Here is a 22303-nt window from a genome sequence, read left to right as displayed (position 1 = left end):
TGGCTCTGGAGTTTCCCATGTTAACCTTATGAGAAATGGAATTATTGAATCTTAACAGCTGTTTCAATTAAACAAGTTGGTTCTGTTCTATGATGTTCAATAGCATTAAAGTTACAAGGATTACCAACAGGGTGCAGCACTATTATTTTTTTTTACATTTATGACAACAGCTAATTTGCAACCAAAAGGTGAGTGAGCGTAGCGAACGAACTTCAACCTGGAGGCGAGTTAGCGTAGCGAACGAGCTAACCTGAAGGCAAGTGAGCGCAGCGAACGAGCTCCAACCTAAAGGTGAGTGAGCGTAGCGAACAAACTTCGACCAGGACGTGATTGAGCCATGCGAACGAGATAATCTTGAAAATTAAGAAGTTAAACGGGGCAAAGCCCGCGGGTTACAGCTAGTAAATAAATAAAAATGTCTTTATTAAGCGTTTCTCTTGTACACCAGCTTTTCAGAACAACTTTCGTCACTACGCTAAATATCTTATTCCCCCAAAGCAGAATGGTTCCTACGTGTCTGCAACGGCCTGTGAAAACCTCAAAATGTGTCCGCAAGCGCTAAAACTAAAAAGCTAAATAATGACTTATATACCGGTATATATATATATATATATTCACTCTTTAGGGCTACTAGTAATATAGTTAAATAAAATAAGTAAATTTCAATAACTTGTATAGCCTACTTTTAAAACAAAAAACTAAAAAACTATTAAGGGGTAGGCATAATCAGGTTATTTAAATTTACTTTTTTTTAAATACGTATATATATATATACACATACCTTAACAAGTGTTAACTAGGTCTTCAGAAGTAAAACTTTAAATGTACTATAGTTTCTTTATATAAACACACTAGGGATGGACGGGATTGAAATTTTAGTTCGGGACGGGACGGGACGGGATTTTTATTTCCTTCCCGATTTTCGGGACGGGATGGGACAGGATTTTTTTCTGTGCATAAAAAAAGTACTGTATTGCAGTTACCAAAAAAGACATACGAAATCAATTTTTACCATTTGTGGCACTGATCTATAAAAACCAAAAAATGGGTAACAATTTACAGGTACCTATAGAAACTTGTGACTCGCGGGTCACGGGGTGATCGTCTGTAGAACTCACGGTCACGGCGCGATCGTCGTCATGACTCGCGGTCACGGCGCGATCGTCGGTATGACTCCGCGGTCACGGGGTTATCGTCGGTATGACTCCACGGTCACGGTGCGATCGTCGTCATGACTCGCGTCATGGCGCGATCGTCGGTATGACTCGCGGTCACGGCTCGATCGTCAGCATGACTCCGCCATCGCGGCATGATCGTCAGTATGACTCCGCGGTAACGGCACGATCGTCGGTAGGACTCTGCGGTCACGGCGCGATCGTCGGTAGGACTCCGCGGTCACGGCGCGATCGTCGGTATGACTCGCGGTCACGGCGCGATCGTCGGTAGGACTCCGCGGTCACGTCGTGATCGTCGGTATGACTCGCCATCATGGCATGATCGTCAGTATGACTCCGCGGTAACGGCGCGATCGTCGGTATGACTCGCGGTCACGGCGTGATCGTCGGTATGACTCCGCGGTCACGGCGTGATCGTCAGTATGACTCCGCGGTCACGGCGCGATCGTCAGTATGACTCCGCGGTAACGGCGCGATCGTCAGTATGACTCCGCGGTCACGGCGCGATCGTCGGTATGACTCGCGGTCACGGCGTGATCGTCGGTATGACTCGTGGTCACAGCGTGATCGTCGGTAGGACTTCGCGGTCACGGCGCGATCGTCGTTATGACTCCGCGGTCACGGCGTGACTGTCGGTATGACTCCGCGGTCACAGCCCGATCGTCGTTATGACTCGCGGTCACGGTGCGATCGTCGGTCCAATAATCGCGGCCACGGCGCGATCGTCGTTATGACTCCGTAAATGTGTCCGCAGGCCCGCGTTTCTCGGCGTTTCGTGTCCGCGACAATGTCGCAGCGTCGCTCGTTGTTCTGCTTTGGGGTCTTATTCAACAATCAATTAATTACATAGCAATTTGAAAACAAAATTTTACATAACAATTCAACCTAACAATTTGGCCGTTATCACCTAGACAATGTACTGATGTACTGTATGTTGGATGTACTGTACACTAACGAATGTTAAAAATGTCGTCAACTGGGAACAACATTAAAATTCAACAATGACTTATTAGGATGGCAAATCTATGACAAAGAATGGTTGTCTATGATTTATCATGACATGACTTAGTCCTTTATTTAGTTCAAATGTCATGGATGATGTATGACTTAGTTTATTTATTTAGAATGATTTATCTATGCTAGAGACAATCTGTAAAATTACTGTTTTTTATTGTAATGTGTTTTAATAACTTAATTCAATATCAAATGTGAGTAGAAAACAAGAAAATCACCGTACAAAAACTTGATACAAGGACGATTTATATGTTTACGCAATCTTCACCCTGGGGTGAATTATTAAAGTGTATGCTAAAAGGTGTCTTTTGACACCTCACCTATCAAGAATATTTTAAAATATAACCACATAATTCTTTTAAGGCACAGTTAAATAAATAAAAATTCTATAGATTTGTATAATCTTTTCCGACATCTCACGCTATTGCGAAACTCGGTATTTTCATAGGAGAGGAATGAAGGTTTTTTTTACATTCACACAATTGTTACAACCACTAGTACTGTCGCGAGTTGCTATACTTTAATAGCTTGAGGTTTGATCTTATAATGGGTTTATTGTTGAAGGTTCAATGTACTCTGGTCCGATGTTTACGCTTTTTACCCACACTGATGAATGTCCCAAATTTGACAAACGCATGTGAAAGCTTTATCTAGGCGAGACTTATCTAGCATTCCTCTGGTTTGGGGCAGTGACCCATACTTTAGGACTACTGACTACTGCTTTATTTTGGTCCCAGCCTTGCTGGGTTAGGTTTGACTGTATACCTTAGGAATTTTTTTGATGTACTTAGACGATCTAAAGAACTACAGTCCATTTCCATATTATATTGTTGCCACTTTTAGAACGATAAATAACTAAGTTGAATATTGAGCTTCTGAGTATGATGATGTCAATTAATGAATTTTGTTGTAGACTAACTTTGAAACCGTTATAGTATGAAATACTGACAAAGAAAATCTTAATAGTATATATATATATATAAAGACCGCCAAAAATGGTCCAAAAACACGTTCAAAAATGTGTTTGTTTAGCTGTAATAAAAACAAATGTCAATACGGCTCATTAAAGTACTTATTTGTACACATTAGGTGTACTTTAAATTAAATTATCTGTGAAAACTTTCACAATTAAAAGTCAAGTCATACCCACACTTTATGTAGGAAATGGCGTAAGGAAAGGAGTGCATAAAAATAATTATTCTTATCAGTAGGCCGTCAATATCAGTTGAATCAGAATCATATTGTTATCAGAATATATGTGATTCTCCTATTTTAGTTCTGATCGTGTGATCGGTACGATATGTTTAACTTTAAATCGGATTCACAAAAAAAAAACTAAATTTAAGTGCAATAGCGAATACGTTGAATAGCTGAAAGTTTGTATATTCATCGTATAGTATTTTGAATGTATTTATATCTATAAGTATAAAAGAGGATGTTTGTATGTATATATATATATATTTGGCAGTGATAAACTCAGACACCGCTGAACCGATTGCCACGAAACTTGGTACATACGTGTAGAATTTCATTGAATAGGTTTATACACCATCAATTTTGTGATCCGTCCAATCGGCTCCGCCCCAGTGGCTCTGGAGTTTCCCATGTTAACCTTATGAGAAATGGAATAAATGAATCTTAACAGCTGTTTCAATTAAACAAGTTGGTTCTGTTCTATGATGTTCAATAGCATTAAAAATACAAGGATTACCAACAGGGTGCAGCACTATTATTTCTTTTACATTTATGACAACAGCTAATTTGCAACCAAAAGGTGAGTGAGCATAGCGAACGAACTTCAACCTGGAGGCGAGTTAGCGTAGTGAACGAGCTAACCTGAAGGCAAGTGAGCGTAGCGAACGAGCTAACCTGAAGGCAAGTGAGCGCAGCGAACGAGCTCCAACCTATAGGTGAGTGAGCGTAGCGAACGAGCTCCAACCTAAAGGTGAGTGAGCGTAGCGCACGAACTTCAACCAGGACGTGATTGAGCCATGCGAACGAGATCATCTTGAAAATTAAGAAGTTAAACGGGGCAAAGCCCGCGGGTTACAGCTAGTTAGTGTATAAAAGGGTTTAAATTTTAAATAATAAATATTAATCCTCTCTAAACAAACACATTCTCTTCTGACATCATTCTAAATCATATAAAAAATACGTCATGAATCTCTGCTAGACATTTTTAGAATGAGTCGTTCTCTCAGATTTCAATTTAAAACATAAACCTGCAAAACATTTTTTAATCATAAAACAAATCTAAAGGTCGCAAAAATATACCCATCATAAAGAAAAAGTATTGAATCAAATTATAATCATCACGTGAATAATAGTTTCAAACCAGCTAGAGAGTAACAAAATTGTGAGATCGGTCTTAATTGAAATGATTAGGAATTGAAAGTAATCAGCAACTAAGAAATGGGTCGCCGTCTATGTGTCACCCCGACAACCCATCACCTCGGTATTTTGGACAGACGACAACGTGTCACCTCGTAAAAATATAACGATGCCGTCTAGGTGTCACCTAGTCTAGTTGTCACCTCTTCTCTGGAGGTGATTGTTTGTCGTGTGTAGAGACGACTGCCTGTCACCTCGCACGCTTGCGTCAACGTGTCACCCCGACTACCCGTCACCTACTCTAGGCCCAGGTGACGATCTGTCGTTGCCGTTTACGACAAACAGTCACCTCGTACACTCGCGACAACGTGTCACCCCGACTACCTGTCACCCCGCTCCATCTGTTAACGTTTTCTTATAACGCATAATAGGATTTCTCCACTTGGTTTATCGGCGCTACCATGCTTGAAAACAAATAATTGTATATGTTACAATAAATAATAAACAAATAATAAAATACATTATAAATTATGCATGTTTAATCTTCACTAACTAGATGATACACGCAGGCTCCACCCGGGTAATAAAACTAAAAAATCTAACAAATTAATAAAATAATACTAAAATATAGGTAGTTAGAACCAAATAACATTAGGTTGGTTCTGTATACTGCAACAAGTAGAAGAAAAAAAAAATATTTGCAATCTAAATGCAGTTAGGACATTTTCCAATGTAGGAGATTTTATAAAAAGTTCAGCGACACTGTTACATAAATTTTAGTTTAAGCCAACATTGCATGCTCTCAGCTTAAATAGAAGTCAGTCATTGTGCCTGAGGAAATAAAAACGACCTTTTGCGATTAAAATTTGTCATGTTAGTGCCAAATATAAACTTAGTTCCAGATCATAACAGATGTTACATTTGAGACTAAATTTTTAAGACGCCGTTAGACATTTGACCAATTAATTGAACATACATTGAAATAGCTCATAGTGTATTTGGATGAATTAATAATTATTATCCATTAGGCCTTCTATGGCCACGAGAGAAATTTGTTTCTTGCATTCAAACACAAAAATGAACTAGTTAAATATAAAAAAAAAAAAACTACAAAATATGTCAGAAAAAAATACGTTTCATGCTAAATTAAGATTAAGTTCCTTTACTTTAGCTTACTACAATCATTAAATTCAAAAATATATTTAATTTTTATAATCCATGTAATTCAACAGATTAAAACTATTATTCAATTAAAAATTAAACCTGATATTCCAAAATATAAGCTTTCAAACAACACTGAAAAAAAGTATCTTACATATTGAACACATAACTCTTGGGAAGTTCAAGAATAGACTTTTAAATGTTAAAGGATGCATTTACCTGACTTAAGTAAAAGGTATTCTTGTTAATACAAATATACAAACTTTGAGTTTTTTTAACTTATCAAAATCGAAAATTTTGACTGTAGTTACTGCAGTTTTAAATAACGCCTTTATAACAACGGTACTTGACAATTGCTAGATTTCGAGCAACAGGTACATAGTACTTAATTATTTTATGAATGCTAATATTATAAATTCAATATTTCTCAAGTAAGCCTATCGCATAAAAAACACAATACCGACTAAGATACTATTATTTAAAAAGCTGTATGTCTTACCATGTAAACACTTCAAATTTGTTCGCATTAAAACACGTCGTTCTGTTCTTTTAAACCCCGAACTAACAAACCAATCCATATTGCTAATAAAACGGGTTACTTAAAAAAATATATATAACTGTTAACTGTTTTACTGTTATTTAACTGTTAATCACTGTTTACTATTAACTGTTATAAGATTCGACGTATAAGAGCTCCGCTCCGCTAAAAATCTGGGTTTCCTCATTTTTGTCTCTCAAGACACAAAATTTCCCAAATTGTCTTTAGACCTCTTTAGAGAGCTTAAAACACAAAAAATTCAGTATATCTAAGTATTTTTGTACAATTATTAGTTATTGTACAGGGAAAATTTATAAAAATATGATCTGAAATTTCCTATGTTATTCTTATGAAGAATATTGTAAAATTTTGTAGTTGCTTGTTTATGGAAATATTTTGATCAAACTTGGCAAATTTATTAAATTATATACTGAGATATTATTATTTTTCTAAAAATACACACTTTATTAGTTTCCCTGTAGCAGCAAACTTAGTTACTCGCTAAACTGAATGCTAAAAATGCATTTTTAGGCCTAATTGAAAATCAGTTCAAGTAAATGGGAATTCGCTTAGACTGCAGGCTTGCTGCAGCGGAGGTATTACTTGTTTTACAGATTTTTTGTACTTATTTTTGAGCCTGTTTCATTTATATAGGGATTCCGCACATATACAGGAAAATATATTTCTAAAAGGTTTGTGTAGATTTTCTCTGCGACGCACGGGAAATAAAATATGAATTTACTAAAAGACCCATTCTGCTCGGCAGTGTCGAAATAATTATCATATCCAAGAAATGATCAAATTTATGATTTTTGATTTATTAATATTGTTTCTTGATATAGTAGAGTTTTGAACTTAGCTGATTCTAACAATCAATAGTTCAACAATCAAATTAAAAACTGTAATTCAACGGTTATTTTGAGTCAAAAACATAAACAATACTGGAGCAATTGATTTTAAATCATAGACAAACTTTATGGAAAATAATTTTTATGTAGGTTGTTCACCTTGCCTTTGCTTGAAACTCGTCCGATTGGAATGACTAATATTAAATGAAAACCGATATTGCACTGAAGGTTCGTCTTAGACCAAAATATATCTACAGGATTATATAATTATTGAAGGTTGGAGAAAAGATAAGTACATATAATATATTTGGAATATGGTTTTAATTCATATTAAACTATTAACAAAAAAATATAAAAAACCCAAGGAATAAATGTGTGGAGGGGGTATTTTAATCAGCCACAAAGTATATACCATGTAAGGACCGAAAGTTACTTTTATAATTGTTTGTCATAGAATAGGAAGACCGGAAGCCTGATATGATTTTTTTATATCATACGCACGGTTATTCACTGGCGCAATCACCCACATGTACTGCCAATTGTGTAAATCATCTGTTTTAAATGGAGTCTTTTAAGTCCTGAACAATGAATTAAACTTTTATTTCGTAATAAATTATAAATTTCATAATAGTATATAAGTCCTCAGATCATATCACAATATCTTCAGAGATCGAAAAATGACAAAATAAAGTGCCAAAATATAATCTGAACTGATTTTACTGGTATGTAATTTAAGTTTTGTGAATTGAAAACAATTTTGAGAAGTTTTTTTGTGCTTGTTAACAAAACATCTTTAAAAATTGTGTATCATGTTTTATTTTTTCTCCAGGGTGTTCCAATTCTAGCTACGTCACACAATGTTTGCGTCCATCATCGCGCAGATACCGGACAGGCCTAATCCGTTGTTGTCAAAACATACAGTAGCTCTTGTTCTTCTCTGGGAAGCCGAGGGGTTGCGTCTCAGCGGTCATTGCTACTGCCTCCCTTTAATTCTCAGAAACAGTGGCAATGACCGCCGGGAAAGGGTAGCGCACCCTCTAGTCCCTCTCGTCTTACAACAATTCCTATGTTTTGACAACAGTGGGTTAAGTCTGACCAAGTCTACCTGAATATTTCTTAGATTACAACACCTTTTTAATCCCACTTATTACATACAACTGCCTCTACATATTTATCTCTACGAAAATTAAGTCTTTACTTAAAATGGTAGGTTGAATAATTATAAAGCTCGATGGACCAGGTCAACACAATCCATCCATCCATATATAATACGCTAAGCCGATTTTTGTAAACAGAACTCCTCCCTCATTTTTGGACCGATTTTGATGACTAAAGTGTCAAAAGAATGGCCCTGATCTGTAGTTTTGCAAAGTGTTTTTATTTGTTTGAAATCTTTATTAGTTTGGACTGGATTTTCCATCAAAGTTGGGTTTTCTCCCATAATATTAACATGGGGGAATCTAAATATTTAATTAGAAACTTTTCCTCCGCTAATTTAAGAGATCGACTGGGCGTAGAAACTTGGTAGAGGTGTCCAAAGAACGGTCTTGGTCTGTAGATGAGTTATCAAAAGAAAAACGAAGTAAATTCCCTTAGGGCTCTGCCCCAGAAGCCTTTAAAGATCCCTCCACAGATTTGTTTACATTTTGGCCATGTGGATAATAATTTTTGTTTTTAATGAAACAACTGTTAATTTTTAAATTGTATTTTAAACAACAAACACTTATTGAGAGTTACTGAATTGTCCAAAGGAAGTATTTTTTGCAATGTTATTTTCTTGAACTCTTCGAGGTCCTTTGAATGTTACTAGCTTAACGAAAAAAGTGTTGTGCATGTTTACTGGCACTACTCAGCAACAAAAACAATTTAATTTATCTCTAAAAAATATATTCTTAAAGTGCACTGAGCAGCAGCCTAAAACTCAAACTCGCATTGTGACATTTATGATTCGGCTTATATTTCTCCAAACAGTTATTCATCTGCAGAAGAAGTTCAGTGTGCTCTTAACGTGTCTAATAACATCCAAACACACAAACCTTGCCTAAAATGGTACCTATTTTGACAAATTATTTGCAGTTTGGTCTATATTACGGACCGTGGCTCACTGGGTTGGTAACATTATTGAAAGTAACACGATATTTTGGCTGTAAGAGTAAATACTATTTAAGCAGCTACTGTCATGACAGAAATGTCATATTCCTTTTAAATCCTTTATAAGATACGTTGATTAACAATGCATGTAAATGTCAATATTTACGTAACAGCCAATTTACAGTATGTTTTTCGCTTAGGATATGCCACATTGCTATTTCATTTACATTATTTGTTGCCAATGAAGCTACACGACCATATAAACGAGGAGGCCCCTAACCGTCGATTTCGACGGGTTTCACCTAGTATAAAATAAACCCTGATGACTCCGCTCAATGTTGTGGATGCCTCTGCGAATGCTACCTAGTTTATTTAATACTAGAAAACCCGCGCGGCTCAATGAGCCGCATAGTATGAAACATAGCGCCGAACAAAGCGTTAAGCTCATATTCGAGTAATTCTAGTTACATCTTAGAGTTACACTTGTTAGAAACTAATTATAAATATCTGTATTTGCGTCGTCAAGGTTCGCCTACATTATTTCTGCTCTCAGTTTTATACTGATAACTTCTAATAAATGCTAAACGATCTGCTTCAGTTCGAGTTAACATGTCGCAACAAAGTTATCACAGCATTGAGAATAAAAATTAAAAAAAAAACTGATGCCTCACTGATAACCTGTGTTAAGTAATTTAAGTTGGGCCATTTTATTTCTTTGAATTGAGGCATCCCCTTGATCAAACGAATTTTCTCCGTAGAGAATCCTGAAAAGTGGGGTGATGGTGATATCAACCCTTTCATGTGCTCCATTTTTTACCCACAAACTCTGGGTTACCAACTGGACAGCCATAATCTGCTTTGAATAGGCTAAAGTAACAACACTATTGAAAGTTGCTTAAACGACCCATTTGCGTTTTTTTTTTTTTTTTTTTTCAATTGAGGTAGAGTGAGTAATTCTAAAGTTTACAATAAAGACATAAGGTCCGCCAAGATTTGGTATAATCTAACTTGAACTTATCACAGTCAAGGCATTATTATGGTTTCGTAAATGTTTGAAATATCTCGATCTGTTAGTGTCAGAAGTAAAACATTTCTTGTATGCATTAATTTGATCTGACATTAAGCAAGTTAACTTTACCACCAAGACAACACTATGTGCTTCGTATGTTTTTTCACTTCTAAAGTAAGTTGCATAGCAGAACTGGCATATATCTTACCAAGTAAATGGGTATCTGGATGAGTATCTGTTACAGCAGGCCTATTCTACTCTCCTCATACAGATAAGATATTTTATTATTAATTGTCTCCTCCTACCGTTATAAATATTTCTTATTTGAACTTGAAGCATTTCTGTTCTTCCAACAAAACTGACTAACCTTTTACTAACCTTTTAACTTCGTCTTATTCTACTGAATATTACAATAGCTATTTACATTACAAGTGTAGTAAGAGCGTTTTTACATCACGCAGGTGAATGTCTCTGACTTAATCTGATATAGAAGCTTGAAATATATTTTACCTAACCCGCCATGTTAAACTTCCCTATCCCAAGCGTGATGTATATAACTTCGTTACTTCTCGAGTGATGTAAAGTTGAAAAAAACTCACTCGGTGATGTAATGAAACCCATTTATAGCTATTTACATTACAAGTGTAGTAAGAGCGTTTTTACATCACGCAGGTGAATTTTGTGCAACGAGCGAATGCGAGTTGCATAATTCACCTAAGTGATGTAAACACGCTCTTGCGTAACGTGTAACGTACAAGATTTTACCTGACCCGAAAATATACAGGGGGTTACGTTCAATATTTTGTATTATCCATTTCACTCATCTTCTAACAGTAAGGTTATTTTACAAACAGAAGCTAGGTTAGGAAAATTCTTAAATCAACACAATAAAATTCAAGCACACAGCTGATTTCTAGCGTTGAACGTCGAGGTATATTTTTTACCTAACCCGCCAGCGTAATTTTTTTTTCAATTGGAGTTCCGGCATATAGGGCATAATGCAGTCATTTGGAGGCTTCTGACTGGCTATAATGAAGGCTTACTAATCTAAAAAATAGATCTGTTCATAAAATAAAATTATAAATGCCTCAAATTCATTTTTATAACTTTTTAATTATAAAATTAAACTATCATAACCTAACCAAACCAACCAAACTTGCTGATGATGAAAAAATCCAATGAAGGTTTACTAATCGAAAAAAATAGTTATGTTTATAAAATAAAACTATAATTAAATGGCTCTAATTCATTTTTATAATGTTTAATTATAAAATTAAACTATCATAACCTAACCAAACTAACCAAACGTGCTGATGGTGAAAAAATTTTAGACAAAAAGTTAGTGCCATGACTGGGATTCGAACCTGGTACCTTTAGGTTATCAGTTCGGTACGCTATCCACTACGCCACCGAAGCCGATGGCTGCTCACCGTATCGTTGCGGTAATGGTCTTCTCTCAAGCCAATCAATATACTGAATCTCCCTATATACCGCAACTCATATTGAAATAAAAATTACGCAACCCGCCATGTTAAACTTCCCTATCCCAAGCGTGATGTATACAACTCCTTCACGAGTGATGTTAAGTTGAAAAACATATAAAACATATTTTATATGAAAAACATATTTCGGGTTAGCTGGAGCGGAACCCGAAAGGATTTTTGAGGTAAGAATATGTCTATACGTTAATCGAGGATGTGAGCTATCATCCTGCCAAATTTCAGCCTGATCCGACAAGTAGTTAGTGCGTGATTGAGATTCAAACGAACAAACAAACACACAAACTAAACTTTCACATTTATAATATATAATTAAAGAAAAGAATAGTATTCATATTTAAAATGAATTACAGAATTTAGTTAGCTGTTTCAACTAAACTGGTTGGTTCTGTGATATTCAATACCATTAAAAATTAAAAGATTTACCAACAGAGTGCAGCACTATTATTATTTATTTTTTTATTTTATGACAACAGTTAATTTGAATTAAGCAGCAACAAAAAGCTGTGATACACAATGAAAATTGCAAAGTAGTATTGTTTACATTTACGTATGCATTTTTCTTTTAAATTAATAATTTGCGGTATTGTGCGAATGTTTGAAAATTTACTTTCTTCTATTATTTAGGTACAGTGGTAGAACATTATGTCTATTTTAGATTTGTTATAATAAACGCAAAGCATGAGTATAACTGCAATAAGCATTGTATTCGTATACGCCAGCCCCGTACGAAGGACGGGTACTCTGCTAGTTTGTTCATATGTAATTTTAGTTAAAAGTGATGATACTATCGGAGTGACGGTTTGAGGCGGTGTCAAGTTGTCGGCTGCATCGACGCTAAACCGCCACCTCTCACGCTCGCGTCTAGGTGTCACCCAGACAAGGTGTCACCTCCTCTCTTTGGAGGTGACGACTAGACGCCTTCGTACATGACAACCTGTCACCTCGCACGCTTGCGCCTAGTTGTCACTCCGACTACCTGTCACCTCATTCAAACGGTGACGGGTAGTCGGGAACGATGCGCGACAACGTGTCACCTCAAAACCTGTCTTAAAAGGTGACGGTTGGTCGGGGTGACTGGTTGTCGAGGTGACACGTAGTCGCTGTCCCCTAAGAAATTATTTAATTATTTGGCAGCTAAGAAATTTAAAAAAAATCTACGAAACTGATGACTCATTGTTCAACATGTCGGTGCAGGATAAATCAACAGTTTCGTGGAAAGGTCGTGATCTGTTATCAGATGTCTGCCACGCTATCACGCAGCATTGCCAACCTTGCGCCGCGAAAACCGGGTTACAACCCTACAACCCCTTCAAGGTGCAACTTGCTACCCTCTTGTATACGTTGCTAGGTCAACACTGACAGAGTCAGAGAATTCAATATGTCATGGATTATAATTACGGTTGAGAACGCTGAGCAACTAAATGTTACGGTATCAGATATAGGCCCATTTACAATGTTTAGCCTAATTCACTCCTAGTTGCAGTTCATGCGAATTTTTGGTTGCAACGCCAGAGGACAAGGAATATTTTACAAATAGTTTCAAAGTTAAATACTAAGAAATAAATGGCGAACACCAAAACGCACTCTACACATATAAAGTACACATTAAAATGAGTTCTAGTACTTATTTAATGGCTTTTAGGGGGAAAATATACAAGGTGTCCGGTCATAAGTGTTAAATAAAATTTTCCATCAAACTACATGGCAATGGCGACAGAATGACACTAATTTTATGTTCCCAACCGTTAGAGAATAAAAAATAAATTACGATCTTTCAAAAATGATTGTAGTCGTTATGAAAATAGTTATATTACTTAATTTTAATGTCATTTTCAGAATCCTCACAAAATTTTTGATATAAATAGTACATAATCGTTGGGGAATGGTAAGTCCATTAAATAAGGAATTTTTTTGTAATATTCGATAACCTCAGCGGAACTCGGCAACCTAGAAATAAAGCTCTGAATGTTATTTAAATTTCCGTCGATATTAAAAATATTCTCTTTAACGAAGAAATTTAGATTGAATTTTTTCCCATACCCCAACGATTATGTATTATTTCTATTTAAAATTTTGTGAGGATTCTGAAAATGACATTGAAATTAACGATAAGTACGTTTTTAACAGAGTTATATAACCTTTTTTATAACAACTTTAATAACTATTGAAAAATCTTAATTTATTTGTTATTCCCGAACGGTTGAAGTTGGAAACTTCAAATGTGCGTCATTCTATCTCCTTTGCCATGTAGTTTGATGCAAAATGTTGTTTAACACTTATGACCGGACACCCTGTATTGTCCTTCTTTAAAGCTAACTCTGTTTACACTACCTCGTTGCAAAGCACGAGTACTAGTAAAAGATTAGTAGCCACATTACAAGTCGTTAAGAACATTGTTAAACTTTCGTTCCTGGAATGTGTAGTGTAGAAACACACAAAGCAAAGCAAGATAAGAGCAATAGCCTGAGGCAAGAGTGAACAAAACCCGTTACAAGATCAAGTACAAACTGTTGAACAATCTTTGATTAAACTGAACTAATCGTATTGATTCAACAAGTGATCATTCCGAGTTCATCAGTGTATCGATTACACAAAGCTGGTAAATTCCGGCTACCAAAGTAATACACTTACAAAACTAAGTTTTCGACTTGATCCCATTAAACTTGTTCATTGCAGCATTGTGTTTAGTAGTCATCATCCGTAGTTCATATTGGGAATATTATATCGACTATAGAGACTAGAGAGGCTTGGATCGGCTAGTGATGGACCGCGTGACTCCAGTCTTTAGAGTTGGGTTTAAATCTTCTCAATCACCAATGGATGTGGTTACCTCCCGCTATCTACGCGTCCCGCCACCTCCGTGTCCCGCCACCTCCGAATTTCAGAGTGACCCCTATAATCCTCTGTTACTACCTGCGTTAAGACTTTCCGTCCTAACCTAACCTCACCTATCCTAGCCTAACCTAACCTAACTTAACCTAACCCACGGGTTAAATTTTCAATAAATCTTCCATCCACGGGGCTTCGCAGCCGTGGATGCAATAACAGCTACCAACGCAGGCAATGACGGGATTATAAGGGTCACTGAAGAATTCGGAGGTGGCGGGACAGATTTAGGTTCGGAGGTGGCGGAACGCGGAGATAGCGGGAGCACACGATGGAGGTAACGTATGTGATAATGCTGCGACCGGGTGGTTCGGTTCATAAGCTGTAGCCTCATCTAGACCTAGTATCCATCGAGCGTAATTTTTTTCCTCGCTTGGAAATTGTCCTTCGTTTCAAGCCATATCTAGAATATTTTGGAAATAACTAGAATTTGAAATGTACATTATTTATTTGTCTGTAGGCCTAAATGACGAACTATAGACTCGTGTGTAGGTTTGCAGCGACAGGGGTGAATAATAGTGACAGTATATAACGTGCGGTAGGTCGTGTGATATCCATATGAATAGATCGTGTGTGCCGAAGTTGTATAGCACTGATTGCCGATTGTATTGGTTCTAGCTCGCGTCGTAATCGCTGAATATGAAGACGCGTAAAATTCTCCTCAATCCATACAAATACTGTATTCTTGAAAATTTTGTTTAGTAAAAAATATAAAGTGTTGTTAGAACACCTGTGACTTATGAATATGATGCAGTGTGTGACAAACGTAAACAACTCTAAATCCAATCGCTTACAAACGCATTGTAATTGTCTTACAGTTTCTTATATTGTTTGCGAAAACTACACATGCAATAAAATAGTTCCAATTAGCACCAAATGAGAATTTTTTCCCGTCGGCACTAAATTATACCTTTATTTGAGCCCTTCTCCCGTTTTTCTACGACTAGCCAGCGTGCTAGCCAGACGTCCACAATTGTGACGCAAAAAATATTTTGCACATTGGTTTTTAGATGAATAGTTATAGAATAGCAAAAACTATGTTACATGCAAGAGGCAGTCCTAGAAACAAGTGTTCAAATCCCAACAATCGCCAATGATTAGCTACCATATTATTGTCAGATTTAGTGGGTTTACAATAAGCTACACATCTAGCAAATAAAAAATGAAAATATTCAATGTCGAGGAGAACCACCCTGGGAGAATCTCTCCCCGCTAAAACCATAACGAAATTATTTTAATCTTTTTTTAAGACAAGAACTCTAGTTATTATGGAAGAAATTAATTACGTTGTTACGTCGGAGGAAGGGTCGGTGGAAAGTAATTAAGAAAATTCTCACCACAATATACTCGTGTATAAATTGAATTCACTGAAAGGTCCAGGTGCATAATTTGATATGTTGAATAATTTGTTTATTATATGCCTGAATTTTAATTTTGACCACGTACATAATAAAACTAAACATCCCATTCTCATATTAGTTATAGGCAGAGTTGGAAAGAAAATTTACACAAAGGTTCAATCAAGCCACCGAAGATTTGAGCTACTGTTATCAGCAAAGAATTATTTGGAATATATTTTTTTATCAAGCATAACTGAAGAACACAGCATCAATCGGTAACAAAAGGTCGAAAACATAATTATATACTGTAGAACTTTGCGACTAATTGATAGAAGGAATGTATAACTCAATATTAAAACATTAATTACGCACCATATGCTAAACACACCTTCCACTATTTCAGTTCAATTGCAATAAAGTTCTTCAAACAAAAACTTTTATAATTAAATTTCACTGATGTAACAGTTATTTTCTTTGGAACGGGATACAATACACAAAGCATCGCACAATACTACACTCAGAGTGTACAGAGAACTTAAGGCTGCGTTTACATTGGAAGCACGCTTGGGCAAGTAAAATGGTAGCACACGCTTGCGCAAGCGTGCCGTGCCCGAAGTTGTGGTTATACTACGAGCAACCAAGCGCAAGTGCCACTAATCTCAGCAGGACAGTACAGTCAAAATTGACATGTTAGACGATGAGGATATTGTGCTAGAGAATGGAGTTGAAAAGTTTTTATTATTATTAGACTCTAAACGAGTAAGGGGGGAATGGGTAAATGATTTTTTTATGGATCGAGAAGAAGGAAGGGAGTATGCCCGGATTTTTGCTGATCTTCTGCAATAGCCAGATAAGTTTTATGAATATTTTAGAATGATGCCAGAAACATTTTACTACATTTTAGAGAGAATAACACCAAATATTGAAAAGCATTCCAACTTCAGGAAGTGTATCTCTCCCGAAGAAAAGCTGATGGTTACGTTAAGGTAATTGAAAGGGCATTCATTATGTACAGTATTATTGTAGTAGTTATTGCTAACAATTCAAATAAGCCTACGACTTGCGTAATTTAATCAAATATATTTACACTTGTGCTACCATTATTGTTAATGAATTATTTACCTTATTGGTAGGGTCTATTGTAGTACATAATGAAGGCAATTAAGTTTAGGAGAAAACAATTTAATTTTGACAGATAATTGCATTACAAGTCATAAAGTAATTAAAATTATTTTTCTTTATGATTAAAACAAGGGTGTGTGTTATTACATTTATTACATTATGTTGTGAATAAAAACAAATTATTACTGTGTTATTTTCCACTGTTCAAGAAATAAAATAATCACTAAAATCTGGTGGAAAAATACATTAATTACAATCATTAATTAGGCGATGGGAACCCTGGTTGTAGCCTGAAACTAATTTATCCTATATAATTGGTCTTCTTTCACGAACAGCATCAATCAACACCTCCGTATCCATGCTGAACAACTATAAACACTTTACCAACAGACACAACCGATGCTACTGTGTCGGTGAACCACAACAAACTGAGGCACGCTTGCTTGTAGAAACAAATATTTTTGTTTCGTGATTTGAGAAGCGCAAGCTTGTCCCAGCGTGCGCTTGCTAGTGGCGAGCACTGTAACCACCACTGGTCAAGTCGCCACCGGTTTCCAGTAATCTGCTACAATTTTGTTTCAAAGGGCAAGCTTGGCCAAGCGTGCGCCGCCATTTTACTTGCCCAAGCGTGCCTCCAATGTAAACGCAGCCTAAGACAGATGGTCCAGACGTCTTCCCTGCCTTATCTATCTCAGACAAACTTCTTCATTTTACACTTCACACTTCACTTGCACCAAATCAGCTGTTCTCCCCTTCACGCACAACGCTTCTTATTACTTGACTGACTTCCCAAATTGTTTGATTTGTATGACTTTTGACAACGTTTTACCTTTCTCAACACCCAATTTTTACTTCCTATTTACCGTCAAATAAACTCACAAAATTACGAGTATTTAAGATTTCGTAAAGAATGTTCACTATTGTGACATAATCTATATTTTTTTACAAAGTGAAATTGTTGTGATGCATTTTTCTACAAACCGGTATGTGAAAACGTGATTGTCAACGGATAACAGGGAATTTATAACCTTAGCTTGTACATAGTATCTTTAGGGTTTACTATCCTATGGATTTGGTGAAGACAGTTTAAAATATGTCTGTCCCATTACAAAATCGCATTTTACATCAAATTGAATTTTCCTCTTGATCAGCTTTAAGTTCAAGGTATGTTTCCATTGAGTTTAAACAGAGTGCGTTTCGACGTTAGTTATTTCTTTCAAACATCTCTAATAAACCCTTCCTAAGTCTAACTATAAAAAGATGTATTTACTAACTAAAGCAAAATTTGCCACTGAAATAACGCATCATAAAATAAGAGAACCCCGTATCGACGTCTGCACGCTAAAACGTAACCATATATATAACACGCATAAAATAAATCTTCAGATCTTACATTAGGATTAAATGCCTACTTGCAACTAAAATCAAGACACTTGCCAACAAGTTTCGCGTATATTTGACAATTTCACAGTTTTATTCGAACATTTATTCACATTCAGGGGAAAAAGTGTTGATCGCGTTTCAACTGTTTGTATTTATGCTGTAAAACCAACGCTGGAGCACATTTATAACCGCTTCACCCCCCCCCCCCCCACCCGAGTGTCGAGTAACCTTTTAATTGGTAAATTTCTCAGCAATGTACGACCTGTTAGACTAACGCTCGTTATGACATAAAAGAGTAATTTGTAAAAAGAAATATTTTCTTGTTCATACCCGACATTGAAGCTTAAGTAAAAGAACTCGAGATAAATAACAGTTAACAAGTTTATATTTCATCATTCGATATCCACAGAAGTCACATGTTCGCTGTTTTACTATTATCAAGTTGCCAGCCAAAGAAAAGGATTAAAATACGTCCTCTGGAGACAACAAAATCTTCTTAGCTTCGCAATAATTCTCTTTACCTTAACCAAGCTCTCTCTGTACAACCAAAGTTTGATTTTCATGCAAAATTTCCTCCCTACCTCAACGCATTTCTGCTACAAAATTCTCCCAAGCTCCAAAATTATATTTTATTATCCACACCTCGTTCCACATCTTCACTACACGTGTCCGACGTTCACAACAACCTACAATTCAGTTCGTTCTCCTATACCACCACAACTGTATCCATTACTTCATAATATTCTCCCTGCCTCAATAATTGTATTCCTACTTTTACCAAACTTGTCCTACCGTCACAACAAGCTACCTATATCTTCATTAAATTCCCTTACCATTAAAAATTTTATTCATTCTGTCATGATATTTTCTCTACCTCCTTAACTTTCTTCCTACCAGCACAGTTATATTTTTTCTTCGCATTTTTCCCGTTACCTTCACATTTTCCTCTATCTTCGTTGATCGAAATACCTTCACAATGTCCACCATAAAATGCGAATGTCTCAACCATAGCTCTCCCCATCTTCATAATAGTGTGCCCCTACTTCTCCAGAGTTCTCATTAAGAATTTATATATCACCAAGTAGAGTTCACGTGAACTTCTATGGAGATATTTCAGTGGTACGTAGGCAATTCGTTGTGATCTCGCAATGTGGCGAGCTTGACCATGAAAGTACCTGGTCCTGATGTCCTGGCAGTATCATCAAGCCATCATCCTAATGAAGTAATGGGTCTACAACTGAGCCACAATAGACTCGTGCTGAATGCTTCCTTCGCAACACCCCAGCTGCAGACAGGCTAACACCATAATACCACATAACACGCAGGATACAGGATAAACTTGGAGGAAAACTGAATCTATGTTTGTAGGAAAATGAGTGGGCAATTGCATGCTAATAGTCACATGAGCAACTACAAGGTACGATCTGACTGACATAAGGGACCTCAACATGTATTGTGAGTGATGTAGCTCCGATGTAAGGTCAAATTGTGTATATTTACATTTTGATAATAATTATATTGTAGCATTATAATTAGTTGAAAATACATAGATACTCACTTCTTTAATTCTGCACCTAATTCTTTAACGTTATTTTTCTTCTTCGTACTCGAAAGTATTAATACACGTCGAATGAAATTACTATGCTACCCTAATAATACAACCTGACCCAACTTGCTTAAAGGGGTTTCGGGCAACCAACGGATTTTGACCGTAGATTGATCATTTATTTGCAGTGCAATACGTTTTTAAAAAGTAAATACCGCAAAATCAATTTAAAGCTGTAATGAAAACAGCAAGTCACATTATACTATTATAGTTTTTTTTCAAACTTGCTGAAATCACTTATCGCGCAAGTTTTCAATTTTCTTTGTATTAATTAGGTGTGTGGTTGTTTTAAGTAAACGAACATAAAATGAAAACAAAACTAACGTAATGGTGCTCTTGTATACATGGCAAACCATATAAGTGATTCATATAAGCTTAACACAAAACACAAACACGGTTACTTGAAACGTCCTAGGGGTTGGGCCTACTATATGAATACAAACCACTCTAATAGCCATAGATTGATATCGAAACGGAGATAAGACAGAAAACTTCCCAAGCATGCTTTGAAAATAGTAGAACTATTTTCCAATATTTCGTTTCAATCGGATGGTTTGATAAATAAGAGCAAACATCCATGATACAAATTTAGTTTTATGCGTATATAAGATACTAATGGAATCTCTTTTTGATAACATTTTGTAAAACGGATATTGAGGTTTGTAAAACGTAACTAACGTGTATAACAGTTACAAGGGTTCTTCAGTGTAGGAAACGTAAATGACCAACAATACAAACAATCTAATCAATGGCTTCTCACTCGCCTGTAACATATTAGTGTTAACCGATGGAAATAACCAACAGTAACAGATAGTGTACAAACATAAAATGAAATGCTTCTGTCTGTTTGATAGTCATTTATGCAATTTAATCAATCCAATCTCGGTGGAACTTTGAAAAATTTTTCAACTGTATTTATGTTTTTTTGTCTTATTCCCAGAACGTAATATTATAGAATGCATACTATACATGAAAATGAAACAGAGTACGCCCATGTAGATTTAAATCATCCTTACGAACCAGCTGAGAAAGGTTTTAAGAACAAATCGAAAAATAAGAGGGAACTATATTAATCAGTACCAGCCGTACCGGCACACTCAAACGTAATCAATATATTATCAAAACACCAAAACGGTCTTCAGATTATTTTAATAGGCCTTATAGGATGAGAAGTATATTTGCACTGATCCAAGCCAATGCTATTTTTCCATTCAGCAGTTTACATAGTTGCCAAACCACTTTTAGCTGTACCTTTACTTCTCTGTGTCGAGACAAGTTCTACCAGAGTCAAATTACATTATCTCCCTCTTCCGTATCCTTCTTCAGTCCCTTGTAAAAGCGTCAAAACAAAACATCAAAAACCCCAAATAAACCCAATTTATCACAAAAACAGAAACAAACGAAAAAACTATTCACCGCGATATTCACTTGAATCTAAAATATAGGTCAGCTTTGGAATTTTAACAATTCAGAAACTCAAGTGAAAGTTCTACCACAATTACTTTGATGTCTCTTAATAGATACATAGCTACAATTCGGATTGGATATTGCGGATACTTGTGGCCATTAATCGGCGCGGCGTCCCGAGGCTACTATAGTCCTTCACCATGTGTACCATTACACGCACATTACTGCTGTAAGTGGTCAAAATCGATAGCAAGCAAGCCAGCATTTGACATACTCCTTAAATTTTATCTCCTGACTGGTTCAAGACATGTTTCTTTCAGGATTGTTTACCTGTGGCGTTGGCGTTGTATTGTGTAGGCATTTGTTTCTTGTAATTTAACTAACTTCAAACTGTATACTGTCGCATGTTCTGCGTTATACCACAGACAATAGACCATACAGACTGACCACTGAAAGACCGTTGGAAAATACCATTAAATAATGCCGCTCTCTACTGGGTCATGTTCGAACTAAGTCCTCACCACAGACAATAGACATGGTATTACTTTGTCTATGGTTATCCCCAAAAATATTAAATACATAGAGCTCACTTTCTTAAACTTAAAACTTCAGTTAACAACGCACCCCATGACTGCAGAATATGAAACAAACGCAAAGTTCATCTTATGTTGCAATAGGAAAAGAGGTCGTTAGGACGTTTAACTAAACTAAACAGTTTTAACCAAATGAGAGCTTGCATTTTTTTAGTGTTTTTAGACTATTGTTGTTTTGGCTTTGGTCATCTATGCAAAAAATACATTTAAAAGACGAACCGATCTAATTGAACCAAGCCAATCCCTCAAACGCACCCCTTCCGACCACCTACGTACTCAGTTAATAGCCTTAAGGCC

At 36.2% G+C, this 22303-nt stretch overlaps 1 protein-coding gene across 1 annotated transcript in view; it reads right to left on the bottom strand.

Moving 5' to 3' along the window:
* The window catches only part of LOC128991757 (adenosine receptor A2b), an 84232-nt gene that overhangs the window by 61105 nt on the left and 824 nt on the right, over positions 1-22303 (bottom strand). The gene's annotated exons all lie outside the window — the stretch shown is intronic.

This window comes from Macrosteles quadrilineatus, unplaced genomic scaffold, assembly GCF_028750875.1.
Source record: "Macrosteles quadrilineatus isolate MER2022 unplaced genomic scaffold, UCM_ALF_1.0 Scaffold_1__1_contigs__length_201487025, whole genome shotgun sequence".
NCBI classification, from domain to species: Eukaryota; Metazoa; Arthropoda; class Insecta; order Hemiptera; family Cicadellidae; genus Macrosteles; species Macrosteles quadrilineatus.
This window is presented reverse-complemented; position numbering and strand designations above follow the sequence as displayed.